The sequence below is a fragment of the Bombus fervidus genome, chromosome 10 (genome assembly GCF_041682495.2).
Source record: "Bombus fervidus isolate BK054 chromosome 10, iyBomFerv1, whole genome shotgun sequence".
Taxonomy (NCBI): Eukaryota; Metazoa; Arthropoda; class Insecta; order Hymenoptera; family Apidae; genus Bombus; species Bombus fervidus.
In genome coordinates, this window is record NC_091526.1 from 2,382,197 (window position 1) to 2,397,118 (window position 14,922).

The 14,922-nt window shown below is 33.2% G+C and overlaps 2 protein-coding genes and 1 long non-coding RNA gene across 3 annotated transcripts in view; 1 reads left to right on the forward strand and 2 right to left on the reverse strand.

The window, feature by feature from the left end:
* Window positions 1–14,922, reverse strand: part of LOC139991573 (uncharacterized) — a 331,311-nt gene that overhangs the window by 152,270 nt on the left and 164,119 nt on the right. The gene's annotated exons all lie outside the window — the stretch shown is intronic.
* The window catches only part of LOC139991572 (uncharacterized), a 148,909-nt gene that overhangs the window by 58,258 nt on the left and 75,729 nt on the right, over window positions 1–14,922 (forward strand). The window lies entirely within an intron of this gene.
* On the reverse strand, window positions 4,228–7,296 carry LOC139991311 (uncharacterized). Its single transcript, XR_011800787.1, has 3 exons — window positions 6,498–7,296; window positions 6,014–6,334; window positions 4,228–4,369 (listed from the first exon to the last, which is right to left on the reverse strand). It is a non-coding gene; the product is annotated as an uncharacterized lncRNA (long non-coding RNA).

Consider the following 14,922-nt stretch of genomic DNA (forward strand, 5'->3'; position numbering starts at 1 on the left):
TCCTTCTTTTCAAGAGAGAAGTTTAAGAAGAACAGGACAACGAATAAGTCAACACTTCCGACCTCGTTTCATAATTAGTATGAGCACCTTTGCTGAGAAGCGGATGGTCAAAATAGAATATTCTGATCATCCCCGGATTGTTGTAGATAACCAGAAACTAAGTTCTAGAAATTGATCCGAGATTGGACTGCCTTGATCCAAGTACCTTGATTGAGTTTGGTAATGAGATTTTCTTGAATGATACAAACTAAATAAATTAAAGCTGACAATGAATTTCTCGATAATTGAATGATTAAATTTACACTAAGTAGACAATTCCATTAAATTAAATCCTTTCTGATTAAAGCTAAGCTGACTAAAAGCTAGTGACATCAATTTACGTCCTTCTTAGATCCATTTAATTTTTCTTGGAAACATCTTTCGATATCACGAATAGTTTCGAAAATCTTCGCAGGAGTTGACTTAGATGTGACACTCTGTATATTACAACTTATTGTTAACATATGCGAACGTGTTCGCCATATTGTTTACTTTAAAATAGCCTATTATTAGTGTAAACAGACGAAAGTTATGGAAGAAGAGCAGCGCCCATGCAACAATATTAATATTAATAATGGAATTAAAATTAAGAATTAATGATTAATGTATTAATAATGATGATTATGTATATGTCTTTTTATAAACCATATATATGCATGGTTTATAAGAATAGAATCTATCAAAGACACGAGACTGATGAAATGTTTTATGTTATACGGCCCATGAATTGGCTGCCACGATATTTGAGCCGGCTCTGATAGTTTGACAATAATTATGCGAATAATTACCCGGACTTTGCTTTAGAAACAGCTCCATAAACTTGTTTGGAGGTATTAGTGGGCACATGCACTTGATTTAATGTACTTCATTGGTCGTAGCGTCCAACTGCTCGCTGCGGCCAGTTTCTCGTGCTTTCATGGTCGTTGACAACTCACTGGTTGCCATGACCACGTACGTGAGAGCTCATATATTCTCAGGAATCCAATGGTCACTGACAACCTGGTTCCTGGCGACACCACTGTTTTTCACTCAGTGGGCAAAAATTAAACACTAGAGCGTAAGATTTAAAAGATTTTATATCGTGCTGTATTAATAATATTTGTAATATTACAAATTATAATTCATTATTACTTTTATTGTGCTTTGGAGTTTTTAATATTACAACTTTCACTGAATCTACCAATATGTTGTCAAAACTGATCAGTGAAATTTAATGCAAAAATCAATGCACTTTCTCAAACACTCAATGGACAAAAATGAAACACTTGAGCGTAAGGTCTAAAAAATTTCATTGTTACATTTATTGTGCATTTGAGTTTTTAATATTACAACTTTCATTGAATTTACCAATATGTTGTCAAAACTGATCAGTGAAATTTAATGCAAAAATCAATGCATTTTTTCAAACACGAGCCATTAGAGGAATATCTGTTTCTTATTTTAATTTTTAAAAGCCTAGTTCAATAATGCAAAATCACTTTTAAAACTATCGAGTAACTTTAAAGTATAATAATAATGAATTTCTTCTTTTATATATTTATCAACTTCGAACTGACTCTTACCAGAAATACCAAGAAATAGTTCTGGATATATTTAACTTTACGCTGTCAGTTTCTTCCTCTTCTGCGTTTTACGCTGCTTTACTCGATAAAATATCGATTGGGATTTGAATCCTCCCAGCCGATTTTCGACCGACACCTCTGCAACGAGATTTATTCGTAGTTGTATAGTGCTTATCTCAACGCGATTTCTAGTAATTCATAATGCTAAAATTGTAGATCAGTCATTCTCTCTTACGTTCATAGTCATAAAAACTAATTGTACCAATAGCAATCGCCAATAACGTCGGCACTTGACGCAATTCAAAATAATGAAAGAGAATCAAACGATAAAAAATATTCGAGATTCTTATTAATGTAAGTAATAGTTCTAATTCCTGTGCCACTTGCAATGTACTCTGTGTACCAACAAAAGTGAAGTAGATTTGCGAAAAAATACACGAAAAGATTCATGAACGAATAATATGATTATTGAGAATAATTTTAGGTCATGTTTGTGTGTAGGTTATTTTTTTTATTAATTACAGATAATAGTTCGAATATGATAGTTTGTTGTGCTCATGTTATATTACGTGTTGAAACGCGGACAAGATTGTTACAAAGTCCCATCCTTTTAAGAAACAAATGAAAACTTAAAAATTTGTAACTTGTAACTTATTTCCAGAATAGCAAAGCGCAAAGAGATAATAATTACACGCTTGATTGAATGTTGAATGAGAAGTGAAACTCTCTATTGATTTCTTTGGCGCTTTTATACATATGGTGTATCGGGCAGTTGCTATGTCAGGGAATCAATCGATTGGATTTGGGCAGTTACCACACTAATCATGAATATCGAGCTCTTGTGACAAAATATGGTCTGAATTGATACTGTGTGATCGCGGTTGCTATGCTGAATAAGAATGTTATGCTGCTATGCCAAAAATGACAAGACATTGATAATAATGAAATTAATATTCAAACAGATAAAACAATAAAACTCTTCTTTTTGTAAATTAAATCTGGTCAAGCCCGCTTCAAGCGTGCTTGAAGGTGGAGAATAAGCAGATACGTAAACTAATTTATTATTTCTATTTTCGAAATAATTTATGTGCAAAGTAAATTGTATTTTATATAAAAATCAGATTAACCATTTTCAAGTAATACCTTACGTTATTGATAAAATAATGGATATTTTTTGGGTTTTGGATACTATATTTTGTATAAATTTTAATCGCAAAACAAAAATCGTACGAGAATAGTTGAATAAAATATTTGGCTCATATTTATTATCCCATTATTTTGAAATAATCACGCGTTAAATTACATAAATACGGAAAATTATTTATCTCTGATTGTAAGTTATTGGAGTACAGAAAATAAACATATAGCGTCGCGATACTAGATATATGTTACGGGAATCGTATCTCACCTCATCCTAATGTGCAATCATTATCCACGTATCGCGATACACGTATCCGCGTGACGAATTAGTCTGATGGACTCTGCTCGCACGAGTATCTGTGTGTTAGGACGCGTATCATGATATATGTACTTATGTCTATAGAGTGGCTAGAAAAAATATTTGCTCATAGCTTTATATTTCAGTGAAGCGTTTTTTGTCAGTTTCCATATTTCATTTTCATAGAAATTTGTTAACTCATATGAAAATACTATTGAGCGATACCGAATTTAATATACTTGGACCTAATTGATTAGTATGTGCAGTGGCTCGTAAAAATATTCCTAGATGCATTTGCCACAGAAAACTTTTCCTTTATATGATGCATAGCATATAAAATATTTTAAACTGAAATGAGCATATTTGCAAAATTAAAACTCAAACTGACAATATAATACAAGCTGCAGGATAGTGCAAACTTATATTTAACAAAAAAATTAATGTACGGTATGAGCAGGCATCTTAAGCATATAATAAATGTTAAAAATAGTCTTTTGTGATTTTTTTATAATTGCTCGTTTAGATATTTTTATGGTCTCTGCAAAGTATTATATGTCTTAAATACTTGTATTAAATATCTTGCAACTATTGCATACACTTTCGAAATTGTTCAAAATTTTACCACTATAATCGTGATAGTCGAATGTCGTTACAGCGTTGATAAAATTTTTAAATGTTTCATATAATACACGTAATATATTCATAAAATGTGTCGACAATTGCTTTCGTGAGCTACTGTAAACGCTACAATAAATATAATGGAATGAAAATATCTTTTGTAGCCATTGTATCTCTGTGTAAAACTAATCGTAGAAATTGAGACTCCGTGGGTTTATGATACGTCAATTACTATTGAGACACAGGAAAAATCTCGGAATTCTTTGTTTCCTTGAAAATTGAGATGCTCTCCTAATTTTCAATACAGTTTCATGCGTTTATTACATGTTCAAAGATAACTGAAATGAGAACAATTTTGAGAATAAATGTTTGATAGGTAACTTTATTTTTTTACTGTTCGGTCTTGAAAAGGTCTATAGAGTCAGGGTTCATATACATATTATTATAACTTACTTATTTAATCATTATAGTTGCTGTACTTGAAATATTTAAAAAACTTCGAATACTTTTGGTACTTTAGCAAACTTTCTTCTTTTTTCTGTTATTTTCCTCATCCATCTCTCTTTATCTGCACTCTTCAATAAAAATTTCCATTGTCTCTTCTCCTGGTCCACGTAATCTACAGTTCTTCTCCTCTGATTTTACCCTGAATTTATTGACTCTTTCCTCATTACCGCATTTGAATCTCGCTATCGTAGCTTGTTCACTTTTTCTGTATTTTTTCTTTAGATACTCTGCACTGCTTCCCTCCCTTGATTCTCTGTTTTTCCTATTACATCTTTCTTTTATTATTCTTTCATATTGTGCTTGTCTCTACTCTGCCTATCTGTACTAGGGCTTTTGTCAAGTTGATCTTCCGTACCCGATGTCCTGAATTCTCTTACGCGTATGCTCTTCGTAATTCATGCCCTTCGTTCTCTTTCCTCCTCCCATCCCCAAGTCCATTTCTTTCCAACATTCAGGCATGAGAATAAATGCCGTTAGATTGTTAAATAATGTGGTTTTATTGTTCACGATTAGAATACATATACTTACAGGTATTTGCAAAATATAGCATTTAAAATTGATATTAATAAAAGTATTTTTATCTGAAATTTAGCTAAAATAGAATATTATTGGGGAATTTATTCGTCCTTAATATAAAATAAAATTACACAAGTTGCACATACAGTTTATAAGTTGTTCTTAAAATAAAAATAAGAAATTAGTTCAAGTTATTGTTAGTTCATTTTTATTTCAAACAAAATTAGCCAATATTTGTTACAGGAGAATACTATTTGCTTACTGAATGGTCCCCACTTCAATTACGCTTGAATAATAAATGTGCAAGGCTGTGTATACATGAAGCAATCTGAGAAAATCTCTACTGTAGACGCAATTGACGTAGCCGAAATAGAAGTTATTTCGGAGAATATTTATTCAAAAAACAAATAAAATGAAAAATGTATTATTACGGTGGAGTCTCGGTTCTCGGAGTCCCGTTTAACCAAAGTTCCATATAATCCGAGGTGCTTTGAACTTTATCATAACTTCGTTTTTTTCGAAATTTTTCTCGGAAGCGTAAATCGTTAGGTACTGTGAAGGCAATTAATCAAATTTTCAGCCGATTAAATAATGAATTAAACCTAGAAATATATACAGTACATTATCAAAATGTTTCTTATGATTTAGACCTTTCCGTATTATACGAGTTATCGATTATAAGAATTGTATTTTCATTTCTAGTTTTGTACACTATGTTAGATTCTTATATCAAATTCTTAATTCCATAAAATGAAAAATTATTCCACAATTAAGAAACAACTAAGAAAAAAACATTTTCTCGTTCATAGAGTACTATTACAAAATTAAAATGATCACGAGATCTACTTAAAGCGATATATTACTGAAATAACCATTTCTTCAAATACTTTATTTAAGTGATGTCCACTTTTCCTCTGCAATGTTTCGCGAGGTTTCGCGAGGATGTGCTTTTCCTGTTTAAAGCGAAAGTGACGCACAAAAAAGATAAATAATTGCATCAAATGAAACAACGAATAAATTGAGAGAATCACACACTGAAGAATCACAAATAATCTAATCTTCGAAAAGTTTCAAATCTAAGAAGCAAATTAATTTTTATTTGAAAATAAATTCCAAAACCTTATTTGATAATTTGAAGATAATTTGTTTGTCAAATATTTGATTATTTCAAACAGTAACAGAAAGATAACGGGATATCAAGTAATTGTTTTTTTTTTTTTATAAAAAATCGTAGATCTATTAGCCTTAGAAACAATTTATCAGGTCGGGAAGCAAAAAACTTAAGAGGTACGGAGAGGAAGATATGAAAATAATTCAGTAAATAAAGACCGACCTCTGTTGGGTAGTTTTGGGTGAAATCATCCACCCTATAATGCGGGCCTTGCTCCGAACGATCTTCATCTTTTCCATAAGAGCGGTTACAGGCGGGTCGACTAAATCGGTCGTCTAGAATTGGTCGAGCCGACTAGTCGACCGTCGACAAACCTAGTCAACCATATTTTCGCCTTCACACACTGAGCGACTTACTAAAATATCTTGCTACATCGGCCCTTTAGTCGACCCGTTTCACAGTGGGAAATTTTGTCAAAATCCTGGTCGAAAGTAGTATCTTTAAATCTAAGATAGATTGTTGGAATAAATTGCAGATATGATTCTAAAATAACAATAATAATATACTTTTTAATGTTAAATATTAGGCTAATTTACTTAAAATTCTGTATGAGAATTGATTGTAAATAGTCTACTAAATAAAAAAAAAAAGATAGGTATAAAAATAATTTTGATAAAATATAAAAAATAGAAACGTTGATAATTACCTACAAGTATAAAAATGTAAAATACATTCTGATGTATATTTAATAGTTTCTCAATGTTTACTATATAATGTTAATTCTTTTTCTTCTTCTTCTTGTTCTCATCCCCCTCCTGCAAAATCAATTTTCGATGATTTTTGGCAAATTTGGCAAATCGAGGATGCCAAGTATTATATCAAAAAACTGAATGTCATCTTTGGGATATTTTTTTGCCTTTGTGGGATATATTCCTCTTATACTGCTTGCATTATATCGATTCAAGGATACAAGCAAATTATGGAAAATATCTTCTATTGTTTTCTTTATCTTTTTTGCGATTTTCTTGTGCTTTTCTTCTGCTTCTTCTCCCAGTTATCCAATTGGAAGAAATGAATCAATATTTTATGTACAGCCGTTGGCAGGTTATATCACCTATATAGCTTCATAAATTTCTTCGCAGTCTCTAAGCAGTGTGTGTGAGAAAAAGATCTATTTTTATTAGGTGGATGCTCATCATGAAGATTACGTGAAAAATCAGCGAGCAATATTTCCATCATTATACTGAATCCTGCATTCAGATTTATCTACAAGCAAACCCATCTCAATTCCGAAAGATTTTTGTCTTTTTTACTTATTCTCCGCAACTTTCCTCTTGGTGTGTTACCTCGAACTAGCCACTGGCTGTAAGATAGACGCAGTAAGCATTCGAAACATTTTATCTGCTCGTGTAATGGCGATATTCCAAATCTCAATTTTGATTCGTCCTCGATATTTTGTTTCATGGTCAAATCGATATTATCGAAGTCCTTGCAGGTCACTCGGCAAAGGTAACATCTTCAACATGTCGCGGAATTTTTCATATCGTATTACGTACCTTCCCATCGATCATCGTAAACATGCAGCAATGCGTAACTGGTGGTACATTGTGTATCCTCAATTTTCACTGTTGTCGAACTTCAAAGTTTTACATAATTTTCAATCTTTTATACCTCCTGTATTATCAAATTTGCTGTCTCGTGTACGTAATGAATTCGAATACGTCTGCAAAATCTTGGCGAGGATGTTTGGAAATTCCACCATAACAGGATTTGCTCTGCACTATTTGGATCGTCTAATATAAACTGCAATGAAACAAATATGCTTGAGTCGCAAATAGCGGAGTTTACAAATCCTCGCTCAAACTCGCTTATTCCGGATGCTCCGTCGCGTCTCCATTTAACTATTGAATTAAGATTATTTAAATTATTAGCGTTCATGGTACTGATTTCCTCTTGAAATCGAACTATCCTCAGAACCGTGTGATCCAATAAGTTTTGTTACGCTTCAGTGATAATGATATTTTTGGCATAACAGCCCTTTCAAGCTTCCACTATGATTTTAAGTTTCAAGATCTATAATGCGGGTACTGTTGTGCATTTTCGCTAGATCTCTTACAATATTATATCGATGTTTCGTTAATTTTGTCTTCGTTATTGCGTGAGTATAGCTTTATAAGGAAACTAATTTTTCTCTATGCATTCTTATATTCGGCAACACGCTCTGACGGGGGAATTACGTCTTTTATAACGTTGACAATATCTAATTTATGGTGTTTTTTGAACTGCGTTTGAACAGCGTAAGAGAGTTCCCCGAAATTAATACTTGCTCGTACATAGTTCTTCAGTCTGCGTGCTTGTTGCAACAACATTGCGTGCTTTCCTTTGACAGCCAATAACCTTTTTACAAAACAGTTACTCTTGCCTTTAAAACCGATTGAGGGGCAATTTTTGAGAGACTCTACAAGCTCATTTCTAGATAATGAAATGTACGTTGCTTGAGAAGTTCCAAGTGCTGACTTCAAATGTTTTTCAATGCACTATCATTCGATAAATAAAGTATAAAATGTCGCAACTACACAAACTGCACAATCAAATCGTACAAGTTGCACGAACGAGCTGCACCACGGAAATGCTTTATAAAATTGTTTTGAAGATATATGTAAATATAAAGTTTGAGAGATGTCTATCGTTTTAGTGACCCTTTGATTCATAGAATGACTTTGGCCCGTTTTTATTGGCCAAGTTCATATTTAATATGAGCTTGGATTTAATAAAATTTGGTTAATTGGTTCTAACAATGTGTAAATGTGGGGTGTGTCTAATCTTGCGTTATGTCACTAAAAATTTCGATGGAAAGAGAAAAAAGGAATTCAAAAATTTGCAATTACATACCTAATACTGACCAGAATGTATTCTTCTTCTTCAACGAATCCCCGGTTTATAATGGTTAACAAATGTTAAGATATAGAACTATATAGATATAGAAACGTTAGATATAGAAATAGGCATATTAATCAAGCAAAACACAATATTCCAATCCTATGCCATAAATGTGCATCGCATAAACGATGCTTTTCTCTTTATTGTTTTTTTTTTTTTTTTTTTTTTTTTTTTGGTAGACTATTTACAATAAATTCTCATACAGAATTATAAGTAAATTATTTTGGCGTGGTACTGTAACTTGGATTATAGGAGTTTATAGTAGGTTTGATTCTAGTTGAATCTGATACTTCGATCTAAAGGGTATTGTCTTTTTAGTTAACAACTAGTTGGTTGTTAACTCTTATATTATATCTGTTTCTGAACTTGGATATTTCTTCTTTGACTGTGGGTATCTTCAGGTCGCGATGTATTGGCATAAACGATGCTGACGGCAAAGAAATAACAGCTCATAATATCGTAATTTATCGCAGGAAAATGCAACGGATCTTTTTTCAGGAATCTTTAAAGTTTATTTTTTAAAAAATGGCTCCTGATCTCGCTTTATACATAACTATTTCCTTGGGACAAAGGAAAAAATATATGGATCTTGTATTCTCCTTTATCTCAAGTGTAGATAGTGAAATAAAGAAGATAAATGAGATCAGAATATATATAAATTTAGAGCACGGCAGACAGTTACCAACATTGAAGGAAAAGGATTACAAATCGATACTGAAACAAAAAGTTCTTTTCAATTTTGCTTTAAAAATTTCACGTTATAATATCAACTTTGATTTACCGCATATCCGAGGATTGTACAAAGAAAGCTGATACTAAGGAAAAATCATGCTTTGATAATTCATAAATGAAACGCAATGCAAAGATCTTTAAAATTAAGAAAAAAATATGTTCTGTTTTGGCCAGCATTTCCGTCTATAGCCACCCTGAGCTTGAAAAGTTCCTAGGTGAAAAGCATTTTGCAAAGGACCAATTGTAGCTTGACAGTCTGCAGTCAATAATTGGTTAATGTGTTGACTGTTGAGATAGTCATCGGTGATCCACCGCTTGCTACATTTTTCTTACTGATTAAAGCTTTTTTTACTGAAAAAGTATGCAAATATAACATAATGTTGTGAAAAAATTAAATGTTTATTTCTTGTGGTTTCAATGGCAAAACATATAATATTCGCGTAATACTTATTGTGTTAAATGGTCTGGCAGTGAACGACTACAGCAAGGGGGTTTTAAAACTTGCGAACTATGATAAATGTTTAAATTTAAGGGGTAATTATGTGGAGGGACAGACTAAGGTACTGTATGTTCAAAAAGATATAAAATTGAATAATAAAACGTTTTCATAATTTTTAAAACTAAACAGTCTTTATTATGTGTATTATCCTTATGCCTAAGCTTAAATATCACTTCTCAATAAAATTAAAGTAAATAAAAATTGTTGGGAATGTGATTGTACCATAGATATATATATAAGTATCTTTATATTTTACAATAAAATATTAAAATAATGTAAATATAGAACCTCATATAACAAAGCAAAGACTAAAATAAATACTTTTTTGAAGTAACGCAACTAACTCTGTGTATATATATATATATATATGTCGGAGTAGAATTGTTTGAGTTTTGATTATGGGCGTGTAAAGAATCTTCGCCTGGATTGTTCATTGTAGTTTCACAATCAAGATAACGTTTATTAACACAAATACAGAAGAAATAAGTTTGAACAATAACAATAGTAACTAAACGCTGATGGCAATGATCTTAGATTCGATATAGCGAATCCACGGTCCACGGGCTCACTTTTATTAAACTCAGAATAGAATTTCTACACACAAAAGTATCGCTCACAATGACGCTCTTTATATTGCTCTCTAGACGATGTGTCACTCACCAAGGAGATCTCAAGAATAATTGAGTAAAGGAAACTTTCTTTTCCTTACGGTTGCGTTGGCTTTGTTTAACGTTGGCCTGGGATACCAACAAACTGTTACCGTTGCTAGGCAGACTCGCATAACTGCGACATTGCTCTTGCCCAGGGTTTGATTGTTAATACAACGTGTGTCTCACAATATTGGTACTTTTCTGTTAAGTGAAACATTCATCCCGTGACCGCGGCTACGCTCGGCGACCGGTTGTCGCCTCGAGCCTAAGCTCATTGTCTCAAGTTTCGAATGACTGTGTCTGGGTTATTTCGTGAATGATATTGAGGCTTTTCCAAGCAATTCCAACGGGTGACCCCGTTGTCCTTTCATCTCCGACATATATGTCGGGATATCGTTGGAATTCGGGGCGCGTAACGAATCTTCATGCGAGTTGGCCATCGTTGTTGTATATTATAGATGATATTTATTGATACGAATGTAAGTATTACAGGGTGTAACAAGTAATAGCGGCGATTGGATAATCGAGAAGTCGATGACAATGAGTTTAGGTTCGACAACGAATTCACGGTCAACGGGATGACGAATACGATTTGATAGACGATTCTGGTGTCACTCAACGTATTTGTTCGCCATACAAGTAGAACTTTTCGGACTGAATCTCAGTCCAAGTGGAACTGCCCTTTATATACTCCTCTTCGTACCTCCCTGTACCTCTCGGATCAATCTTTGTTTTTAAGGAGAGCTATTTAATTACTCCATACCTCTGTTGGGTACACATCCCTCCCATGACCGCGGCTAAATTAAATCATAAACAACTATTTCTCTGTTTTATTATTTGAGTACAGCTATAATAAAAAGTCTGGATTAAAGTATTGGGGACCTTCCCAAATATTCTAAAAGAAAGGCCTTGATGTCCTTTTATCTCCGACATATATATGTTGTAGTATCGTAGACGAAAGGTCTAAGAGATATCGAGCGAACAATAAACAATATCGCGAGGAAGCCGAAGTGCCGACAGGCCCAACAATGTATCGTTGATCCTTCAATCGAATAATTTCGCGGAAAAGGTCTGTGTGACCCTGGCCACGAGCGGTTGCGGAACACGTGCGTGGTGGGGTAAGACAGAAGACGTGGGGCTAAGACAAAAGACAAGAGGTTGCTAAGGGACAAAAACGAATTAACAGTCAGTGTGAGTTGAGAAGCCCGAGATTGTGAGTTGAAAAGTCAGAGAGTGCGAATTGCGTTATCGAGAGAGTGTGGCCCGCGTGAAAGAGAGCGTTGGATCTGTGGTGACGGGAGTTGCAAATTAACTATCTAGTTGTCTTAATTATAATACGTTATTGTGATTAGTTCACGTTAAACAACCATCGTTCCCTGTTTAACCAACATCTGTTTAATCCATTTATTGTAAATAAACTAATTGTAGTAAAGATTCTACAATATATATATGTCGGGTTATAGTTAGGTTTAGGGGCGTGTAACGAATCTTCATTCGGACTAGCCATCGTTGTTGTACAATAGAGATTATATTTACTGGTATAAATATGATTTTTACAAAGTTTGACAAATAACCGTGGTGATTAGACACTCGAGATGTTAACGACAATGTTCTTAGGTTCAATAACGAATCCACGGTCAACGGGGTAACTCTTTATTAAACGTAGAATATATTTTTAAGCACAAAGTACCAACAAAATTGCAGCCACCGTTGCTAGGCAGACCCGCGTAGCAGCGACATTGCTCCTGCCGGGGGTTTGATTGTTAATACAACGTATGTCTCATAATATTGGCACTTCTCTGTTAAATAAAAACGTCCATCCCGTGACCGTGGCTACGTCATAAATAGTCTAGACTATAGTATTGGGTATCCTCCCAAAAATCCCAAAAGAAAGGCCCCGATGTCCTTTCATATATATTTCATATATATATAAAATAACTATCACATAATACATAAAATTCTTGTTATCGTACACAAGTTAATGCATAACTGTAATGGTCGAAACAGTTCAGAAACGTTTACATACATTTGCAAGTCATGAATGAGTCCAGCCTGCAACAAAACATAGGAAGCGAACGCGGCAACACAATTACAAATATTGCTCTTGTTCGTTTACCTTACATATTCAAGGCAATGATATGCTTTTGAGATAGAGAACTTTTATGTCCATATTATATGTTATATATAAAACATTTTGGAATTTCATTAGCATTATAATGAGACACGGTTATTATGATCACAATGGTAAAATTTGAAACCAATCTAACAATATATTTCTAAACAATTTTGCAATCGAGTTATACGAGGAAGCGGTAACAACTTTTCGATCTCGTTATAGGCCGTACCATAGCCGTATATTATTATTTACGTCATCATTTAAAATCAAGTAACAAAGCAAATAACAAATAAATAAAAATTTAAATAAAAATTGATTTCTATAATGCTCGATCCTGACCTGTCGATATATCAGATAGTTTTACATTGTAGTATCATTAGTTACCATTAATTACCAACTCACGAAGTAATGCTACTATGAATTGCTCTTTCTTGATTAATACTCTAAAAATGTCGTCATCGTAACGCCATGTTATTGTTGATAACGTTATTGCCATTGTTACTGTTGCTATGTTCAGGAAAACTTTTACAATTAACACCTTAACACTCGTGTCTCTGTGAGACACGTGAGCAGTCAACAATCCATTTGTTGTACTAATAAATTCACGTATAATATATATCACGTTTGCGTATCTACAAAAATACTTGCTTTCTCTCACTTCGCGTTTTGCGTCTTATTGTATTAAAAACGAATATACAGCTTTAAAATTACGAAAAATATATTGTTATATAGCCGAGAACCAATTATACTAAAAGCAAAATTGTGCGTTTAAGTTAGGACGGGAAAAAATTGTACGCTAAGGAGCCAAGCGTTTCGTCCTCAATTTTTTTTGTAATCTGGATCATCGACGTGAGAATGTCCCATCTTCTTCAGGGCTTTTCATCGACACAGACAAAAGGTAATTCGAAACTTAATACTTTAGTTTCTATTATTCGTAAGTAACTGTATTTTTACGACAGAGATTCGTGTGGAATATCGTCACACTTTCGATAATTATCACTAATCTTTTGACGCGTACCAAAGCGCCAATAACTAGTATTTGGACAGCGACAACGATGCATCTACTCCATTGTTGGGGACCAAACACACACAGCTGACTACCGACCATTATTCACTTACTCTCCGTTTACAACCAGCTGCCCAATATTAGTTTGGCGGGCAACATTCGTGATAGAATTGTGTAGTAGCAAGGTCAGCTCCAGATTTACAACCTTGAGAAGGAAGCAATTTGCACGATTCGATCATGGAGGCCGCAGATAACGGCAAAGTTTAGCATTTCTGTAGGACAACGACTATCGAGCAATCTGGTATATCAATGGAGACTCTGACTCCAGGTTTCTATACAATTATTAAGTCATATACCGATACGCGAGTATGAATCAGACTTGGCAAATTGTATTTGGAATTAAAATAAGAAATTACTATCTGAAATGTTTCATCTTGTCCCGTATCATAGCATCTTTAATATTGTTATTTGAAAATATAAATAATACCGATTCGTTTGAAACAACACCAATTTAAAATAAGAAATTATTTTTTTTCTTTTTATTTCAAATGTGGCACAAGAAATAATCGTCAAAATCATGAAGGAGAAACTGTAATATTTTATGGTATAAACAGTAAAAATGCGAATATACGTCAGACCGGAGCATCTCTGAAATGATATTACTTGAAATATACTTTCAAAGAACAAGTTATTTCATAATTATTTCAAATAGTTGACCCAGCATCGTTGCTAATGCCTCGCCTCGTAGTTGATGCGACGTAAAACGTAAAGAAAGAAGAAGAAGAAGTATGAAATAAAACAACACGTTTTAATTATTTGAAGTAATAATTCAAATAATGTAACTTGAAATTAAGAATACCTTTTTCTTGGCAAACGGAAAACGCGGAAAACTTTCCCACGTTTTTATTTTTTTTAATACGTTTTATGCGTTTGTATAAACTTTTACGAAAAATTAGTTATAATATCATACATGCATACAATTTTCAGATTATAATGTCGATTAATTTTTGGAGAAGAATAGGAGAAAGGTTAGGCGGAATGAAATGTGAGCCTTTTGCGCTACTGGGGGACCAATATTTTCATGTTAATTTCGTTAAATTTTTATTGACATTACTATACACGGTTTTTTCAAGAAAAGTTTACAAAAATTCCGTACTGAATATTTTTTAGAACTGTTGAAGTGATCGA